The sequence below is a fragment of the Pteropus alecto genome, unplaced genomic scaffold, assembly GCF_000325575.1.
Source record: "Pteropus alecto unplaced genomic scaffold, ASM32557v1 scaffold39, whole genome shotgun sequence".
NCBI lineage: Eukaryota > Metazoa > Chordata > Mammalia > Chiroptera > Pteropodidae > Pteropus > Pteropus alecto.
In genome coordinates, this window is record NW_006443568.1 from 10,407,361 (window position 1) to 10,413,731 (window position 6,371).

Sequence of the window (6,371 nt, forward strand, 5' to 3'; positions counted from 1 at the left end):
ATATTTACATACCTTAAAGTGTCCCCACAGATTGCTTATTACTTACCAGGAGGGAAATTGTAAGTTATGCAGTGGAGAAATCAGACTGCCTCTTAACTAAGAAATCAAAAGGAATATCACCCTTTTCAGGCAGACAGACATCAGGGGCATCTAGAAGTGACACCCTGAGAAGCAGTCAATATCAGTTTTGTAATTTCCAGCTGAAAACGCATAACCTGAATCTAATTATGAGGAAAAATCAGGCACATCCAAACTGAACAAGTCTATAAAATATCTAGTCTGTATTCTTCAAAATTTCAATGTCATGAAAGGCAAAGGCAGGTTGCTATTCCAGATTAGAAGAGAGTAAAAGACATGACAATTAAACGTAATACATGCTCTAGGACTGGATCTTGTACTAGAGGGAAAAGAATACTATAAAGAACATTACTGGGTCAATTGACAGAACAAAAATATGGATAGTAGATTGAAGTATTCTATGAATGTTAAATTTCCTGAATTTCATAGCTGTACTGTGGTTAGGTGAGAGGCTAGCCTTTTTATGGGAAATACATACCAAAGCATTATGGGGTCAAGGGGTGTGATATCTGCAATCGACTCTCAGGTGGTTCAGAAACAATATATGTCCCATAATTATATATGTAACTATATCTATCTACCTATTTATCTATCTATATCTCTATCTATATCTGTCTAATATCTGTCGAGAGAGAGAAAATAAATGTGGCAAATGCAAAAAACAAATGGTTAATCTAGGTAAAGGGTATTTCAGAGCTCTGAGTATTATTCTTGCAACTTTTCTGGCAGTTTGAAAGTATTTTTAATTAAAATAAACACCAAAGGGATCCAAGGGGAGGAAAAGCTGGATCCCCAGCTGAAATCTTAGGATTTTTTTTCTTTCCTTTTTGAGTGACTTGAGGTGGCAGACTCGTCTTGCAGCTTCTCTTTTTTGAAGCAATTTTTTTGTGGGTTGGTTGGTTTTCCTTTTGCTAATAGCCAGGAAGACGATCCAGCCCTCTTACATCAACATCACTGGGGCCACGGAGTCTGGCAGTCAGGGTGGAACCTTCTAGGTGGGCCAGCTCGGAAACATGGCAGCACGAGCTCACTCGCTGGTCTTTCCAAAGTAAAAAAAACAAGGGATTCTGAGCCCGTAGGACCCACTTTGGAGAGTGAGGAGGAAGAGAAATGTTATGCCCATGTGGGGACTTGGGTCCAGCACCCCACCCCTACTGCCTGGAGTGGAGCCAGGAACCACCTTTTCTGTCTCCTGCTTGTCAGGGGGCAGTCAGAAGACACTTGTCAAGTGCTCCCTGCTCAGTTTATGGTATAAATGACTGCTGTCTTTTCTGAAGAGGTTAAGGACCTCAATACTAAATTCAGACTGCCTGGGTCAAGCACGGCTAGCAAGTGACTCACTAGTCACTTCGCCTGCAGCAAGCCTCCTCACCTCCACAAGCCTCAGTTTCCTCCCCCATAAAGTGCAGACAACATCATACTTCAGAGACTTCTGGAAACTACTGAAGGGGATACATCATATAGAGAGCTGGCCCACACTAAAGACTCCACAAATGTTCGTCATTACTCTTATTATTAACCACAGGCCCTGCCCTTTTGGAGTTGGCGGGATGGCCAAGAAAACCACATTTTAAGAAGTAATATAAAGTCTGCGGCCATGTCACCCTGAACGTGCCCGATCCCATCTGATCTCAGAAGCTGAGCAGGGTCGGGCCTGGTTAGTACTTGGATGGGAGACCACCTAGGAAAACCAGGTGCTGTCGGCATAAAAAAAAAATTAAAAATTAAAAATAAGGAATTGTAAGCTAACAAGGTCCTTGCAACCTGTGAGGTCAACCTGCTGTGTTGGGGGAAGTACACATAATTGCCACGTGTAATGAAAGCACAGTGTGGGGGCATCGTCTCAGCCTGGGGTGGAGGAGAATCAAGGTTTTCCGGAGGCAAAGGGTGTTTCACACACATATAAGTTGCTCACCCACTACGTGCCGGACACTGTTCTGGGCCCCATGATTACCACAGAATAGTCTCCGCTCTCACAGAGCTTCCGTTTTAGTTGGGAGTCTGGCTCTATCACAAACAGACAAATAAACGCATAATATGTGTTGCAATGAAAAAATAAAACCGATAAAGGGGATAGAGTTTACCCATCTGTGACATGAGCAGGCTGCAAGTACTAACTCAAACCCTCATCACAAGAATTAAATGAAATAATGTATAGAAAGTACTTAGTGTGTAGCCCAGTCTCTGACACGGAGTATTAGATAATTCACATGCTTTGCAAATGCTCAAAAAAGTTGATTGATTTGAATGGATTATTTCATTTGTTTAAATATGTACCAGGCCCTGACTGAACATCAGGATGACACGATCCAGCCGCAGTATTCAAGAAGCTCATCACAGTCTAGTGGGAGAGACAGATAAACAGGCAATCCCAAGTATGGTGTGATAAGAACCAAAAGTTATCAAGTGTTTACTATGTACCAGGCACTATTTTGAGCATCTTATCTGGATTAAGTCATGTAATCTTTACAACTCTGAGCTAAGCACTGTTTCATAAATGAGAAAACTAAAATACAGAGAAGTTAGGTAATTAGCCCAGAGTCACGCAGTCAATGTCAAAATGGCACAGCTAGAATTCTGTGCTCGGAAATCCCAACGTGCTATGGGAGACCAAAGAGAGCCCCTGACAAGATCAAGGAGGGCTTCCTGGAGGAGAGCCCATCTAAAATGAGGTTCGTGTGATGAGTAGATATTAGCTGGGCAGGTGAGGGAGCGGGACTGTTCAGATAGAGGGAACAGCTCGTGCACAGGCAAGAGGTGAGTGACTTGAGGTGGCAGGTCCTATTGGTGCCCAGCCATCAGTCTGAGATGGGGCAGTGGAGAAGATAAAGATAGATAGAAGGGCAGGGACCAGTTGGGGTGGCCTTGTACTGCTCTGAGAAATGGGGCCTCTTTTCCTGGTGTGGAGGTCCCCTGAGGATCCAGTGAAGAGCAGCTGCCTGCCCATGGGCAGTGTCCTCCATGTCGATGGCATGGGAGGAGGGGAACCTTATTAATGTGAACACTTTAGGCGAAGGGTATGCAGAGTGGGAAAGGCTGGGGAGCATCTTTGTAGTTTTGCTCCTTCAAATGCCAGGCACCTACTTCTGTGGAAACAGGCACTTGGCTGGGAGACTTCCACAGACCCAGAGTCTCTCTAAAAGGGGTGTCTCTTAAAGAGCCAGAACAGAGAATGAGAGGGGGAGCCCAGAGATGGATCCCAAGGGCGACAACTGTGGAACCCAGTAGGGATTTGGGACTTGGATCTGGCTGTTTTTCTTGACTTAAAAAAATAATAATAACAACACTTTTTTGACAGGTTATGCAAGCATACGGTAAGATAAATAAATAACAATTCCAGCAGTCCCATGAAGCCTACACTCAAAGGCACCCCCTCCCCAGCACCCAAGTCTCCCTTGTCTCTTCCCCAAGGCCACACACTTAATCATTTCCCTGGATTGCCTTCCAAAGACATTCTATGCATATATGCATAGGTTTATGTAGATGTATCCCATGGAGGAATTTTCATAATGAATTTTAATGATCTTCTTTTCAGGAGGAGCCCATTAAAAAGTAAAATATGTTTATTGTAAAGAATACTGGGCAAAACCCCAAAAAGTAGAAAAGTAGAATGAAAAGCTAAGCCACAAAGGCAATCACTGCTACCATTTTCAATTCAGGATTTCTGCTTTAATAAGAAAAATAAATAACCTCTAAGTGACATGGTAAAAAGCCGCTTTGCATTCTTTACTGCATCCCAGGTGCCCCCTCCTAATGGCATGATATTCGAAATAACGAGGATGATTATTACTTCAAATGAGAAGATGAAGATGGAAAAGTCAAGTCCTATGAAGTAAGGTCTGCTGAGCCCCTTTATAGGTCAGGCCCTGTCTCTCAGGCCCGTGGTTGGGGGCTTGGGGGCAACTTCCTGGCCATCAGAGACAAAACCCCTGGCTTCCTGCCTTTGTCTGCCAGATGCAGGTCTCCCCCTGCTGTGGCCACCACCAGCTGCAGTGACTCATGGCCTGATGGGACTTCTCTCTCTCCTGCCCTCTGCTCTCTTGCTCCCTGCTGGGTTGGGGGCTTGGCCAGGGAGGTTCAGGACATGTTTAAAGTACATGTTTGGGGTCAGACTGCCTGGATTTGCATCCCAGCTCTGCCCTTGCCAGCAGTGTGACTTGAGGCAAATTACTTAACCTCTTCGCAACTCACTTTTCCTAGCTGTAAAATGGAGAGTAACAGGACTTCCTCAAAGAGGTGTCATGATGATTAAATGTCCGTGATGTGCGGGCATGTAGTAAGCACTCAGTATGGTTAGCTGTTATTATGTTGGTCCTCCCAGCCCAGAGGTGAGGTAGGGAGGAGAGAGTTCTGTGTTCTGAGGGTCTTGTCTCCACGCTCCCCAACCCCGCTATCCTGCCCACAAGCCGCAGCTTCCCGAAGCCCACAGATCTTTGCTCAGGCTGTACCCTCTGACCCTCTTCCCAGGCTTTCCCGGCTGAGGAAATCTTTCTCATATTTCAGAATTCAGAGGCAAAGCCTCCAGGGAGCCTCCCACAAACACACCTCCACCCTCAGTCCAAATAAACCTCTTCCTCCTCTGGATCCGGCACCACTAGACACTAGATGAGCACATTGTATAGAAATTATTTGTGTAACCCAGGGGTCTCCCAGGTCCTCCAGCTGAGAAGTGTCTCAAGTTCTTTAAAGTTGCATCCACAATACCTTGCCCAATCAGACTGAAAGGCAGGCCTTAGCTGTCTGGCTAGGGGCACAGCCTCTTTTTCTTGCTGGAGAAAAGTAAGGATGCAAGATGCTCCGGGTGTTGCTGGCAGCCACCTTGCCACCCTTGGACTGAAGCCAGAGTGCAGAACAGAAGACAGAAAGCTCTTGGCTCCTTATGCCATCATTGAACCACTGAATCAACTCTGATCCAGAGGCCAGGAATGCTGTGGGACTTCTTGGTGGTGAAATGATAAGTTCTCTTAATGTTTAAGCCAATTGAGTTAAGTATTCACATTTTCACTAATCATAGCACAAGAGCTTACTATGACCTGGCCACTGTTATGAGCGCTTTATATGCATAAATTCACTTGACACTCACAACTACCTTAATAGGTAGATGCCATCTGTGTCATAGTCAATAGCACATTTTCTGGAGTGAGACCTCCTGAGTCTTACTACTTATTGTGTAAACTTAGCCAGCTGCTTTGCTTCGGTTTCCTCATTTGAAAACAGCACCTACCTCATGGGGGTGTAGAAAGTATCTAAATAAGATAATCCACATAAGGTACTCATATCCGTGCTGAAAAAAAATTGGTCTTTGCGTTATCATTCCCATTTTGCAGGTGAAACCAAGGCTCAGAGAGTCTCTGACAAGACCTAAGTTTACACATATAGTGTGTCAAACCTACATAATCTGGCTCTACAGCGTGCTGTCCACACTGCCACTGTCACTGCTGGGACACCGCCCCATTCTTCCCTTCCTCAAGTTTACCACTGCCACAAGGCTAGGGTGTGGCAGATTTTCTGGAAGGTTGGTGGTGACGGTGGAGGGAGCCACTACTAAACAACTGGAATTCAAATATTAAACAGCCCGATTCTTCAAAGTCCAGTGAACATTTCCACCCCAGGAACTTATGGACTCTAGACAGACAGGTTGCTCTTTTTTCAGGCTCCATGTCTCTGTTCTCACCCCCTCCTTCTGTTTTCAGCTCTTAAGTCTCCTCTTACTTCTTCACCCGAGGCCTCCCCGCTGGCCCTCCAGCTCTCCAGGCTGTGGCCAGGGGAAGGGCGGTGCCTTTCACAGCCAAGACTGCCACAGACATATTTGGCCAAGCGAAGACCTTCATCTTCCTAAAGGGGTTACGTGACCAGGATTTCATTTAACATATGTTTCCTCCCCTCACAGTCTGAGCATCTCACGGCTCTGGGTGGGGTAGATTCAGGCTCCTGGCTCTGGGGCTCAGCCTTATTCCAGTGAGTATCCGGAGAAGGAAGGATGGATCTAACACACTCCTTACCCTTCCCAACCTGGCTGCTCGCCCACTTCTTGATGAGTCAGCGCCAAAGCCAGGCCTCTTGGCTTTTCCTGTTCTCTTCTTGGGCTCCGGAAGAACAGCAGGATGTGAGCTGCGCCCAGGCTCTTTTTGAACTTGGTGGAGTGACAGGTGTTGGCAGGCTGTCCCCCAGAGGCTGGGCCCATTGCTCAGTTCCCCACATCCCACAGCCAGCCCCCGCCTCTCACCCTGAGGATGGGAGAATCCCATCCCAGGAGATGAGTAATGGATGCCACCTGGTACACGGTGCACTCC

At 46.1% G+C, this 6,371-nt stretch overlaps 1 pseudogene; it reads left to right on the plus strand.

Moving 5' to 3' along the window:
• The first annotated feature begins 1,665 nt into the window (after window positions 1-1,665).
• LOC112473087 lies at window positions 1,666-1,784 on the plus strand (annotated as a pseudogene).
• Window positions 1,785-6,371: the final 4,587 nt, after the last annotated feature.